Raw genomic sequence first — 15,246 nt, forward strand, 5'->3', positions numbered from 1 at the left:
CTGGGAAGAATGTATTTACCATCAGAGAGCAAGTGGGCTGAATTGCTGATGGTTGGTTGAACAACGCCCTCCAAGTCAACAGACAAAAGCAACGTGGAGTAAAAAGGTGAATGACTGGTGAGCAAAGTCCCTGGGAATGCCAAGGGAAGCAAATTCCTTTCATCCCCTTAGCTTGCAGTATTCTTCCTCATAGCCATTACCACTGCCCAACCTTATACCCGGGGGCACTTATTCCCCTTCAGTTTCCATGAGAGGGTAAGCTCCCACCCATCTCCACTAGAGGGTATGCTCCAGGAGGGAACTGCCTTGGCCAAATCTTCTCTTTCCATATCCCCAAGACCCAGTCTTCAGGCCTACTGGCTGCCCTCCCACTCCTAACTAAGCCCACTCCCCTACCAGCTCTCTCTGGGAGGACTCAGTCCTCGTGACCTCTACAGCTATTCCCATCCCAGGAAAGCCCTCTGCATTTCTCTCCACCCATCTTCATTCTGCTCCATCAAGCCCCAGGAGCCCAGTGATGCCATCTCCCGATGACAGGCAGCCCTCCATGTCCTAATCCCAGTGCCCACAATCCACTCCTCTCTCTCAACACCACATGGGCCCTGGCTGGCAGCCTTAGCTGTCTTCTCATCCATGCATGTCAGAATGCCCCAATTAGCCTGAAAGATCCTTGAAGTCAAGGTCCATTTTTTCAGATATCCAGAGTGTGTGGCAGACAGCAAGGGATGAGCAGGTATGTATACTGAATGAGTAACCTAAAACATGGCTCAAGAGGCATTGGAAAAGCAAGCCCTTCCCTGGGCACCACTGACATCCTGGCCCAACCAGGCCAGTTTCCATGACTTGAACAGGGCTGCTGGCTCCCACACTGCTGTTCCTCCGAGCAGCTACATTTTCAAATACAAACACCAAATCCCAAACAAGAATAGATGTCATGGGGCTTCTGAGAGGCACATGCCTCACTAGGCACGTCAGTCAAAAAAAGATGAATGTTCTTGTTTACAAAAGGATCTGCCCCGTTCCAGGAAAATTTCCACCACAATTTAGGACCTAACCCAATACGTGCCTATAGACCTCACTGACTGAATATTTTTCCACCTCTTCCATTTGCTGAACTTGGATGGGGTTTGGCTTCAGGTCAAAAGAGCTGTTGCAATAAAGGCCATTCCCCCTGCTCCAGAGCCTTTCCCAATGGGAAACATGACCCCTATTCAGGAAACCAAGGCCCAGCAAGTCAGAGAGACCTCAGGAGGCAGAGAGATGGCCAGGTGATCAGGTATATAGATACACTCAGGACCCAGTGATCTTAAGTGTGAGGACCCAGGCACAGATTGCTGGGGGTCTGCAGAGTGGCCTGTCTCCCTGTGCTCTGAGCTTGCACCCGCCTCGGAAGCCTGGCTGGGCTCTGAAACTCCAGCCTCCTATGCCTCTGGGTTCTCACAACCCTAGCCTGGATCTGGATTTCCAACATAGCAGCCAAATGCAAGAGAGTCTGGCCTGGCTGTTAATGTGAAATAATAACAATAATTCAACAGCTGGGGGAGAGGGGAGGGTTCTTCTATTTCTACTGTGTTCTGACAACTGCTTCTCCTTCTTCTACTGCAAGTTGGGAATGGCCAGCACCCCAGCCCTGCAAAGCCTCCACTCTCCACTTGGCACCCCTGAACCCATCAATCTCCTCCCTGTGGCCTGGGACCCCTCCAACCCTGGACGTCGGGGAGAGGCTCAGCAGCTGTGAGAACCTTCTTTCTCGAAGAAGGTTTTTCCAAAATTATATCAGGTTTCCTTCTATCCCGGCTTGTCAGCGGGGGACTCTTTTGCCTAACATGGTTGAAGAATGTCTTAGAAACTGGTGTGATTCAGTCTGGCTTCAGATGAGGTTTTCCACCCAGACAGAACACACCGAGCGTCTGGACGTGGCGGCTCGCTACCCCCGGGGCACCCACACCCTTCCCCTGTCTCCAGACCTCGGTCAGGAGGGCACACTTGACAAAGCAGCAGGTCCAGCCCAAAGATGAAGTCAGAAAGAGAGTCCACAGGAAGCTGAAGAAAAGCGTATGCAACCCACATACTTGCAAACACAGGGGCCTCCCTCCCCACAGGAGCTCTCCCCACCCCCCAATTTTCTGAATTTGCAAATCTAATTGCAGTGCACCCATTATAAACATTGGAGAACTACTGGGGTGAGTGATTCAAGAACTGAAATCTCAAAAGGCACACACGCGGTTCTCCTAGAAGACAGGGCAAAGCCTTTCAGCCTTCTCTTCCGATGGAGATGGCTTTTCCCCTTATGCCTGTTCAGATGGGCCTCCTTTCACAAACACAAACTCTAATGAGAGAGAGGCCCAAGACAATTGTTAGAAAAATCAGCTTGCAAAGATGTCTGAAACCTGCGCGTCATGTTTCCTAATGAATGATTACTGAACTCTTGCTCTAGGTTCTGTAACATTCTCACCTAAGGACCCACAGCCTCCCCTGGACCAAAAGCAGCATTCATTCTTTCCCTCCCATAGTGCTCCATCTACAATACTGAGGTGTGGCTGGATCAGGAGGATGCTGGGAGGAAGCTAACACGAGAGAGCAATCTTTTAAATCTCAGGAGCTTCTTGTTAGAAGTACATAAAAACTGCAATGAGACAAGAGCCCTACAGGATGGGAGCCCCTGTCTGAGTGCTGTGGCCATCACCTGAGCCACAGCACTGTGAGCCCCATGTTTCCATAACAACTGTCAGTCTGACCCCTGGAACTTATGGAGACCAGACCTCCTTTGTGTGGGCTGCTCTGAAGAAAGGTCAGATTGTTGCCTGAATACCAAGGTTCTGTTTTTCTTCTCCTTCTGCAGCTGCTTTTCTGACGGGTAGCTGGACAGACAGAGTTGTTACTAGCGTTCCTCGGCACTGATGCATCAGAGGTGAGAAGCCAGGTAAGGAGAAGGGACATGCAGAGAAGCTCCTGGGGACCCCGGCACCATTCTATTCCTTGATCTGGTTGGTTACATGGATTTTCTCATGATCATTCACTTTTTTGTTGTACTTTTGTATTTTATACACTTTTCTGTGTATTTGTTTTATTTCACAATTTTGAAAAGACGTCTAAAAATAAATCAGCCAAACTGTTTTTAAGGGGCCTGTCATCATCACCCACCTTTATTAAGTATCTTATGATACATGACAGAAGACTCAGACTGCAAGTAACCCTGTGTCACAGCCCTGAAAACAGGACCAAGAACCAAGAAAAACCTCATTAAAAGCCCTTGTATCATTTGAGGAAACATTTGCAACTGATGTGACCAATAATCAATTAATTTCCAAAACATATAAATAGCTCATACATCTCAATATCAAAAAAACAAACAAACAAATCAATCCTCAAAATGAGCAGAAGCCTAAATAGACATTTCTCCAAAGAAGACATTCAGATGGCTGACAGGCACAAGAAGAGATGCTCAACATCACTAATTATTAGAAAATTGATTAAAAAAAAAAAAAGAGGTATCACTTCACACTGGTCAGAATGGCTATTAACAAAAAGTCTAAAATAATAAATGTTGGAGAGGGTATAGAGAAAAGGGAACCCTCTTACTGTTGGTGGAAATATAAATCAGTGCAGCCACTATAAATAACTGTATAGAGGTTTCTTGAAAAAAAAAAAAAAAACAACTTACAGTTGCCATATGATCTGGCAATTCCACTCCTGGGCATATATCCAGAAAAGATGAAAACTCTAACTCAAAAAAGATACATGCGCCTCAGTGTACACAGCAGTACTATTTACAACAGCCAAGACATGGAAGCAACCTAAATGTCCATTGGCAGATGAATGGATAATGAACATGGAACATTAATCAGCCATAAAAAAGAATGAAATAACTCCATCTGCAGCAACATGAATAGAACCAGAGATTATCATACTAACTGAAGTCAGACAGACAAAGACAAATATGATATCACTCATATGTGGATTCTAAAAATATATCTACAAATGAATGTACAAAATAGAAAAAGACTCACAGATGTAGAAGACAAACTTATGGTTATCAAAGGGGAAAGAGGAGAATAAATTAGGAGTTTGGGATTAATATATATACACATTACTATATATAAGACAAATAACAATGATCTACTGTACAGCACGGGGAACAATGTTTAATATCTCATAATAAACCATAATGGAAAAGAATCTGAAAAAGAATAGATATGCACTTGTGTATGTCTGTATAACTGAATCACTTTGCTAAACACCTGAAACTAATCCATGCATGCTCAGTCATGTCCAACTCTTTGCCACCCCATAGACTGCAGCCCATCAGGCTCTTCTGTCCATGGAATTTTCCAGGCAAGAATACTAGAGTGGGTTGCCATTCCCTTCTCCAGGGGATCTTTCTGACCCAGGGATCAAACCTGCACCTTTTGCATCTCCTGCATTGGCAGGCAGATTCTTTACCACTGAGCCACCTAGGAAGCCCCTGAAACCAATACAGCATTGTAAATCAACCATACTTCAATAAAAAGTTATTCGTTTTGGAAAAAAAAAAAAAAAAACATCCCACAGTTTTGAGGGGTAGGCACCACCCAGAAGAAGAATGCCAAAGCAGAAGTCAGAAACAGACACAGCCATGGGATGAATGGGCTAGGAACCCCAGAGGACTTGATAATACAACAGTCTGCTGTTGGATAAAGGGGCTGAGCCTGTAAACAAGGTGATGGGGAGGGGGTGTGTTTTATTGTTTATACTTGCCTCAGGAGGTCATGAAATGAGGTAGGCAGGACCCCTGGCCACGGAGAGAGAGAGAGTCTTCTCTTGCCCTGCAGATTTACTCCTGAGAGTTGCTCATGGTCTCAGCACAGCCTTGATTAAGGTGTCAAGAGTGTTAAATCAGTCAGAAGCCTAGGTCAAGTCCCATGCCAGATCAGGGGCCTCTGGACCACCTTTTCACCTTCCATAAGCTTCCACTCATCACTCACTCCAGCCACACTGCTTCCTGATCCCTTTGCTGTATACATACCTCATACTGTCACAAATACATTGCTTTGCTCCTGTTGGACTAATTACATTTCTTTCCAAATGCAGGACATTATTCAAAACTGTTCAAAGGCACCTCCACCATGAAGCCTCTCCAGATCTCTTAATAAGAATTAACACCTCTCAATGATATTCTCTCAACCCTTACTCTCTGTCCCCTCACAGTATTATTTGTTCCTCTGTTTATCAGCCCTCAATATATTCAAGCATCCATCATCCCTTCCAATTAAGAATTCTGAGGTCAGAAACCTGGCATATTAATTTTCATATCTATAGAATATATATAGGGGCACATCCCTCGTGGCTCAGAAAGTAAATAATCTGCCTACACTGTGGTTGATCCAGGTTTGACCCTTGGGTCAGGAAGATCCCCCTGGAGAAAGGAACGGCAACCCATTCCAGTAGTCTTGCCTGAGAAATCCCACAGAGCAGTCTTGCTACAGTCCATGGGATTGCAAAGAGTTGGACATGACTAAGCAACTAACACTTTCACCTTCACAGAATATATATATATATATTCTGTGAAATATATATTATACATTCTTTAGAATGTATTGTATAAAATACATTGATTATAAATTCTTATATCTATAGAATATAAATATATAGTCTGGACAAATACATACCTACATCTGTAAATATCAATATATAACAAGAATATGTATACTCTTATTAATTATTACATCTATACAGATTCTAAATAAAGATAAATATATCTCTACATCTAGCACTGAGCCTAATGGATATGTAGTAGGTGTGCAGCAAGCAATCAATGCTCATTAGTAAGTCAGGGTCTAAGAAGATGCAGGCCCATCGTGTAGAAGGCCATCACAAAGCACACAGGGTTTGCATTGAATCTATAGATTGCTTTGGGTAGTATACTCATTTTCACTATACTGATTCTTCCGATCCATGAACATGGTATATTTCTCCATCTATTAGTGTCCTCTTTGATTTCTTTCACCAGTGTTTTATAGTTTTCTATATATAGCTGTTTAGTTTCTTTAGGTACATATATTTCTAAGTATTTTATTCTTTTCATTGCAATGGTGAATGGAATTGTTCCCTTGATTTCTCTATTTTCTTATTATTAGTGTATAGGAATGCAAGGGATTTCTGTGTGTTGATCGTATATCCTGCAACTTTACTATATTCATTGATTAGCTCTAGTAATTTTCTGGTGGAGTCTTTAGGGTTTTCTATGTAGAGGATCATGTCATCTGCAAACAGTGAGAGTTTTACTTCTTCTTTTCCAATTTGGATTCCTTTTATTTCTTTTTCTGCTCTGATTGCTATGGCCAAAACTTCCAAAACTATGTTGAATAGTAGTGGTGAAAATGAGCACCCTTGTCTTGTTCCTGACTTTAGGGGAAATGCTTTCAATTTTTCACCATTGAGGATAATGTTTGCTGTGGGCTTGTCATATATAGCTTGTATTATGTTGCGGCATGGCGTGCCGTGATTCATGTGGTCGCAAAGAGTCGGACACGACTGAGCAACTGAACTGAACTGAACTGAATGTTCCTTCTATTTCTGCTTTCTGGAGAGTTTTTATCATAAATGGATGTTTAATTTTGTCAAAGGCTTTCTCTGCATCTATTGAGATAATCATATGGCTTTTATTTTCCAATTTGTTAATGTGGTGTATTACATTGATTGATTTGCAGATATTGAAGAATCCTTGCATCCCTGGGATAAAGCCCACTTGGTCATGGTGTATGACCTTTTTAATGTGCTGTTGGATTCTGATTGCTAGAATTTTGTTAAGGATTTTTGCATCTATGTTCATCAGTGGTATTGGCCTGTAGTTATCTTTTTTTGTGGCATCTTTGTCAGGTTTTGGTATTAGGGTGATGGTGGCCTCATAGAATGAGTTTGGAAGTTTACCTTCCTCTGAAATATTCTGGAAGAGTTTGAGTAGGATAGGTGTTAGCTCTTCTCTAAATTTTTGGTAGAGTCAAGCTATCAAAGGTATTTTTCACAGAGCTAAAGCAAATAATTTCACAATTTGTATGGAAATACAAAAGACCTCAAATAGCCAAAGCAATCTTGAGAAAGAAGAATGAAACTGGAAGAATCAACCTCCCTGACTTCAGGCTCTACTACAAAGCCACAGTCATCAAGACAGTATGGTACTGGCACAAAGACAGAAATATAGATCAATGGAACAAAATAGAAAGCCCAGAGATAAATCCACGCACCTATGAACACCTTATCTTTGACAAAGGAGGCAAGAATATACAATGGATTTAAGACAATCTCTTTAACAAGTGATGCTGGGAAAACTGGTCAACCACTTGTAAAAGAATGAAACTAGAACACTTTCTAACACCATACACAAAAATAAACTCAAAATGGATTAAAGATCTAAACGTAAGACCTGAAACTATAAAACTCCAAGAGGAGAGCATAGGCAAAACACTCTCTAACATAAATCACAGCAGGATCCTCTATGACCCACCTCCCAGAATACTGGAAATAAAAGCAAAAATAAACAAATGGGACCTAATCAAACTTAAAAGCTTCTGCACAACAAAGGAAACTATAAGCAAGGTGAAAAGACAGCCTTCAGAATGGGAGAAAATAATAGCAAATGAAGCAACTGACAAACAACTAATGTCAAAAATACATAAGCAACTCCTGCAGCTCATTTCCAGAAAAATAAATTACCGAATCAAAAAATGGGCCAAAGAACTAAACAGACATTTCTCCAAAGAAGACATACAGATGGCTAACAAACAAATGAAAAGATGCTGAACACCACTCATTATCAGAGAAATGCAAATCAAAACCACAATGGGGTACCACTTCACACCAGTCAGAATGGCTGCGATCCAAAAGTCTAAAGCAATAAATGCTGGAGAGGGTGGGGAGAAAAGGGAACCCTCTTATACTGTTGGTGGGAATGCAAACTAGTACAGCCTCTATGGAGAACAGTGTGGAGATTCCTTAAAAACTGAAAATAGAACTGCCTTATGACCCAGTAATCCCACTGCTGGGCATACACACTGAGGAAACCAGAATTGAAAGAGACACGTGTACCCCAATATTCATCGCAGCACTGTTTATAATAGCCAGGACATGGAAGCAACCTAGATGCCCATCAGCAGATAAATGGATAAGAAAGCTGTGGTACATATACACAATGGAGTATTACTCAACCATTAAAAAGAATACATTTGAATCAGTTCTAATGAGGTGGATGAAACTGGAGCCGATTATACAGAGTGAAGTAAGCCAGAAAGAAAAACACCAATACAGTATACTAATGCATATATATGGAATTTAGAAAGATAGTAATGATACCCCTGTATGCAAGACAGCGAAAGAGACACAGACGTATAGAACAGTCTTTTGGACTCTGCAGGAGGGAGAGGGTGGGATGATTTGGGAGAATGGCATTGAAACACGTATAATATCATATATGAAATGAATCACCAGTCCAGGTTTGATGCATGATACTGGATGCTTGGGGCTGGTGCACTGGGACAACCCAGAGGGATGGTACGGGGAGGGAGGAGGGAGGGGGGTTCAGGATGGGGAACACGTGTACACCTGTGGTGGATTCATGTTGATGTATGGCAGAACCAATACAATATTGTAAAGTAATTAATCTCCAATTAAAATAAATAAATTTATATTTTTAAAAAAAAAGCACACAGGGTCCAGTACAAGGGCGGTGAGTATCACAGAAAGCTTCTGCATCTCAAATCACTCATTTCCCTCTACCCACACCTTCTCTCCCCAGACTGACTGCTAGGCTTCATAATTAATAATGTATCTGCTTTTGCTCCAGTGCCCCATCCATCCTCCACACTAAGCCAGAGAGATCTCACAAAGTTTACATCACTTCTATCATCCCTGTGCTTAAACTCTCCCATGACTCCCCACTGCTCTCAGGATCAAGTTCAGCATCCTCAGCATGGCCTTCAGGGATGTTCTTGGATGTCTGGGTTTTGCCTTATATCTGATCACATATGAAACCACGCTCAGCCTCACCTTCCTTTTTCTCCAGCCATACTGGGCTTTCTTCCCTTCCTTCCATGAGTGGGTCTCCTTTATGACTCATGGATTTGCATGTACCATTCCCTGAAACAACCTTCTCCACGCAGTCATATTCTAGACTTCCCACTCAGACTTAAGCTCTCTCTCCAGCAAGCCTTCCCTAATGGCCCCTCCACCTCCACTGAGTGAGGACAGCTCTTTAATCATGTGGAGCTTTCACTCCTCCTCCAGAACACTCAAGGCATCCACAAATACTTGCTCACAGCCGCTTTGCTTCCATACAGCAGGAGCTGGCAAAGTGTAAAGGGTCAGCTAGTGAATATTTTAGGTTCTGGATGTATGGGTGCTCAAACTTGTCTGACTCTCTGCTACCCCATGGACTGTAGCCTGCCAGGCTCCTCTATCCATGAGATTTCGCAGGCAAGAATACTGGAGTGGGTTGCCATTTCCTTCTCCAGGGGGTCTTCCCAACTCAGGGATTGAACCCATGTCTCCTGCAGTTTCTGCATTGGCAAGTGGATTCTTTACCACTAGCACCACCTGCGAAGCCCTATTTTAGGCTCTGCAGGTGCCTAAAATCTCTTTGGCAACTAATCAACTCTGTCATCACAGAACAAAAGTGGTCAGAAATAAAATGTAAACAAACAAGAGTGGTTGTGTTCCAATCACATTTTATTTATGGACACTTAAATTTGAATTTCATAGAATTTTCACATTTCATAAAATATCCTTTATTAAAAATTTTTTCATCTGAAAAAACCTTTCTGAGCTAGTAGGCCATTAAAAAAACAAACAAACAAACAAACAAAAACAAAAAAAAACAGATGGCAGGGCAGTCTTGGCCCACAGCCTGCAGTTAGCCAGCCCCGGCACAAGTTCTCAGTTCCATGGAGAGAGAATCTATGTCTTCACTGCTCTATTCCCCCAACACAGGGCCTAGTTCTTAGAAGATGATTCATAAAAAGTTTGCTGAATGCCTTCATATGTGGACGAGAGCAGTGTTTCCCAGTGCGTACTCTACAGAATGCCAGTCCAATGGGATACTCCGTACAGAAGGACTTCTTTTATCAATGAAATTTGAAAATGCTACTGTTTCCCTTCCTGGAAATTTTCAATGTTCAGTGCATTAAGCATATCAAAAGCTCAGAGCTAGTCACAGAACTTGTTTGACTTAGACCAAAGAACTATATACTTTTCTCAAAAAAAGATTTTTTGACATAGACCATTTTTTTGGAGAATCTTTTTTTTTTCTTTTTTTTTTTTTTTACTGTATGGCTGTGCTAGGTCTTCACTGCTGCACATGGGCTTTCTCTAGTTGAGGCAAGTGGGGGCCACTCTCTAGTTGTGGTGTGCGGGCTTCTCCTCGTGGTGGTTTCTCTCATTGCGGAGCACAGGCTCTAGGCTCGTGGGCTCAGTAGCTGCAGCTTGCTGGCTGAGTTGCTCCATAGCACATGGGATCTTCCAGGACCAGGGATCAAACCTGTGTCTCCTGGGCAGCCAGATTCTCAACCACTGAACCACCAGGGAAGTCTTTATTGAATGAGTTACAATATCACTTCTTGTTTTATGTTTTGGTTTTTTGACCCCAAGGCATGTGGGATCTTAGCTTCCTGACCGGGGACCAAATCCACACCTCCTGCACTGCAAGGCATCTTAACCACTGGACCAGTAGGGAAGCTCCAGAACTTTTTCTGCTGCTACTGCTAAGTCGCTTCAGTCGTGGCTGACTCTGTGCGACCCCATAGATGGCGGCCCACCAGGCTCCCCATCCCTGGGATTCTCCAGGCAAGAACACTGGAGTGGGTTGCTATTTCCTTCTCCAATGCATGAAAGTGAAAAGTAAAAGGGAAGTTGCTCAGTCGTGTCTGACTCTTAGCGACCCCATGGACTGCCTACCAGGCTCCTCCGTCCATGGGATTTTCCAGGCAAGAGTACTGGAGTGGGGTGCCATTGCCTTCTCTGATTAATATCTACTTTACCCCAAAACATCTTCCAGCATCAACAGGCAATCCCATCCGAAAGCACTACAGTAAGAATAAAAGGCAAGAATGTAGAATAACCCTTGAACCACCCAACAGAGGTAGCTGAGCCCCACTCTAGAGTTTCTGGTTCAGTAAGTCTGGGGTGGGGCCTAAGAACTAACATTTCTCACAAGTTCTCAGCTGATGTAGATGCTGCTAGTCTGGAGACCCCATCTAGGGAAACACAGATCTGGAAAAAAAGGATATTCAGAGCTTAAGCCCTCTACCTGCGGTTTCCTCCTCCTTCCAGGAACCTGATTCCCAGAAGAACGCCAGCTTGTTCACTTCTTCATACTGGCAGAAGAAAGCCTGATCCATCTCTCCAGTGTTCAGACAAGGAGTCTATACATAATGGGTTGCACTGCATTCCCCACCAAATAGGGTTATGTGCTAAACCCCAGTACCTGTGGCCATGACTTTATCCGGAAATAAGGTCTTTGGAGATGTAACCAAGTGAGCCCATAATTCAATATCATGTGCATCCTTATGAAAGGAGAAGAGAGTAAAACAGGGAGGAGGAGGCCCTGAGAGGAGAGAGACACAGGAAGAAGGCCACACGAGGATGGAGGCAGAGACTGGAGTGTTGCAGCAGCAAGCTAGGGAATACAAACAAGGGACGACCACCCTGGAAGCTAGAGCGAGCGAGGACAGATCCTCCTCTACAGGTTTCAGGAATACAGACCTGCAAATCCTTGATTCTGAACTTCTGGTTTCCAGAACGATGAAAAAGTTAATTTCTGTTTATTTAAGTCATCCAGTTTATAGCACTTTTTCCTCTAAATAGGGTATTTCTCACTATTACAGATACCCACCTCCCACCCCCTCAATACACACAAAACTCAGCCAAGCTCCAACCAAGCCCTAAACCTTGGTGAGGGTCCATGTGAACTTCAAGGGAATGATGGGCCTCTGCTCACTGATCCTTCTGTCATCTCTGCGTCACTGTAAGCAAGGCAGTAGTTTGAGCTGGGGTCTCTCTTTGGAAATTAGATTATCTAATTAGTAAGATGTTTTGTTGGATTCCTGCCCCAGGGCTGGTTTTGGCCAAAAGTATGTGATTGTTTTCTAGCCTAAAAAAAGAAAAAAAAGAGTCAATGAATAAATTAAGGAGACTTGGCTTTGCCCATGCTTGCTCGACTGGAAGACACTCACAAAGGGCTTCTCACTAACAAATAGTTTCTTCTCCAGATCTGAGCTAGAAATGACTTCTCTAATTGAGGGCTTCCCTGGTGGCTCAGACGGAAAAGCATCTGCCTACAATGCAGGAGACCCAGGTTTGATCCCTGGCTTGGGAAGGTCCCCTGGAGAAAGAAATGGCAACCTACTCCAGTACTCTTGCCTGGAAAATCCCAGGGACGGAGGAGCCTGGTGGGCTACAGTCCATGGGGTCCCAAAGAGTTGGACACAACTGAGCGACTTCACTTTCACTTTCAATCAACACAGAAACATCCAAGCAGCAGATATTTTCACAGTCTGAGCACCTTGGTTTTAGTCACAAATTATACCCCTCTTGGTTTTGAAAAATAAGGGGTATAACTTTTACTCTGAAAAGAGGCAGACACTGTTGTGCGCCCGATACCTTAGGACGACGCCGAGAAGGGAATGTGGACACAGCGTGTCACTGTTGATGAAGAGAAAGGGGACGCCAGGGGATAGGGACTCTGTATTCTCAAGCTCAGAGGCCACAGAATAAAAATGAGAACCAACCAAATGCCTTCCTTGCCTCTCCAGTCCACGCTAACCCAGGGCTGCCTGCTCACAGAGTCAGTGTGAACTTGGAAAGCTTCAGATATTTCACAGGTAGGTCAAAGCCATGCTTTCTGCTGCAGCAGGTCAGATTTTCAGGATGCTGTCCCCCACCCCAAGGCCCTTGAAAAATAAGAGAGGGGTCTGATTCTTTGAGATGGGCACAGTCCCTCCCCTCCCCAAACCTGGGAGTTAAGTGTTCCCTCCCTCATCCCTTCCAAGGCCAGCATCTAATTTCAAATGTTCAGTCAACCCATGAACAGAATGTTAGTCTCTGTCCGGGAGAGTGGACTTCTGGAACGTCAACATCTCAGCCTCTGACTTAAGAGCTGAGAATTAATCTAGCCAGAGGAATGGTACGCTGTCACAGAGGACAAACAGTCCCAGCTTTGCTGATCTGCCTCATCTTTCGTTTGCTTTGTTTTATAATCTAAACTTGCCGCACAAACTGCAGCACGTTATTTAACCCTTCGAAAACTCAAGTTCCTGAGCTGTAAGATAAAAATGATAAGAAATGCTTGGCAAGGGGGTTGTAATCCTTCTCATCCTCACAACTAGTACTAATATCTCCCGTTCTGCAGATGAGGACCAGGGGCACAGAGAAGTCAAGACACTTGCCCATGGTCACACAGCCAGTAAGCAGCCAAGCGGAGCTCAGACAGGCTGTCGGGGGGCATTTGCTCTCATCACGGGGATCTTCTGTATCTCCATAAAGGGTTAGAAATGAAGGCCAGTATTCATTTATTCACTCAACAATTTACCTTTGCAACACTTACAGAAGGAATACTCACAGGAAGTTCTTGGACAATAAAAACAGCCTCTACTTCCAGGGTGTAAGAATTAATAAGAATGTATATTAATAATATATTAACATATATTATTAATAATACATATTAATGAATAATATATGTTCTTCTTATGTGTTTTTATGTTTTATATTATGCTCAGGCGCTCAGTTATGTCAGACTCTTTGAGACTCCATGGACTGCAGGCTCCTCTGTCCATGGAATTTTCCATGTAAGAATACTGGAGTGGGACGCCATAAACATATATTTATATTTATTTAGACTCTATATTCTACAGTTTTAGATCTATGTCTAGCACTGTGTCTAGTGAATATGCAGTAGGTGTGCAACAAGCAATCAAAGCTCACTAATAAGTCAGGGATCAAAAGGATGTGGGCCCGGCACCCTGGTGGGGCAGGCGGGCTACCCTCCAGCTTTGCCCAGGTGGCAGGACTTCCGCTGAGACCAAAACTGAGATCCTGGGTTCCCTGGAGCTGAGCCAGATAACTAAGCACCCTAATGACTGCAGCCCTTCTCGGGGACCTTCCTCCAAAGGCAGGAGAGCCTTTGAAAATGCACGGGTTTCTGCTAGGCCACGCTTCCTGTTTGGAAGTCTCTTCAGTTCAGCACTTCAAAGAGGAGCTGCATCTGTCATGGGCTCCCAGCCAAGGCGGGGCCTCACATCTCAGACTGAGAGAGGATGAGCCAGGTGTGGGGTACAGCAGGCTGCTGATAACTCTCAGACCCCAGCACAGCCCCCGGCAAGGCTGTCTGGGGGATCCAGCAGCTGTGAGAGCCATCAGGAAGTCAGGTCTCCCCGTGGCTGTGTGAATTACCCCTCAGGGAGGGCTGGGGCACTCCACAGAGCCAGTGTGCTTCAAAACCCTCCTTCTGCCCAGTGGAGAGAACAGTACCCTTTTCTCTGGGCCAGGAAAGGACCAAACCAGCCACATCTTCAAAGAAAGTAGAGGCAGGCGGCAGGCCACAGACAGGATGCACCCTCTGGTTCAAAAGCACAGGTCTTAGAACCAGACCCACCAGGGGCTGGGGCCTGGCTTGGTCCCTCTTTAAGCACGCCACATCACCATCTGAGAAATGGACATAAGAAGCCCTACTTCCCTGGACAGAAGGACATACATGGGAGACTCTGCACAGTGTCTAGACTATTTTTATGATGAGAAAACAGTAGTCATGGATGATCACGTTGGGAAGATGACGGAGTTGGTGATGGAGAGGGAAGCCTGGCGCGCTGCAGTCCATGGGGTCGCAAAGAGTCAGACACGGCTGAGCAACTGAACTGAATGATGGGAAGAAGAATATTAGGAAAATAATCATCCAGGCCTGCTCTAAGTCTTGCCTTGATAAAGCTTCCTGTTAGGCTCTCAGATAAAGCTCATATGCTCACCTTTATGTAACGAGTGTCAGCTACTCAGTCATATCCAACTCTTTGCAACCCCATGGACTGTAGCCCACCAGACTCCTCTGTCTGTGGGATTGTCCAGGCAAGAATACTGGAGTGGGTTGCCATTCCCTTCTCCAGGGGATCTTCCCAAGCCAGGGATCAAACCTGAGTCTCCCACATTGCAGGCAGATTCTTTACCATCTGAGCCACCAGATACAACAAACACACACATACATATACATATATATATATATGGTGGCCTTGG

At 44.1% G+C, this 15,246-nt stretch overlaps 1 protein-coding gene and 1 non-coding gene across 12 annotated transcripts in view; one reads left to right on the top strand and one right to left on the bottom strand.

The window, feature by feature from the left end:
• The window catches only part of KCNMA1 (potassium calcium-activated channel subfamily M alpha 1), a 767,665-nt gene that overhangs the window by 554,689 nt on the left and 197,730 nt on the right, over positions 1-15,246 (bottom strand).
• TRNAC-ACA (transfer RNA cysteine (anticodon ACA)) lies at positions 12,272-12,343 on the top strand. Its single transcript has one exon. It is a non-coding gene; the product is annotated as a tRNA-Cys (tRNA).

Source organism: Ovis aries, chromosome 25, assembly GCF_016772045.2.
Source record: "Ovis aries strain OAR_USU_Benz2616 breed Rambouillet chromosome 25, ARS-UI_Ramb_v3.0, whole genome shotgun sequence".
Taxonomy (NCBI): domain Eukaryota; kingdom Metazoa; phylum Chordata; class Mammalia; order Artiodactyla; family Bovidae; genus Ovis; species Ovis aries.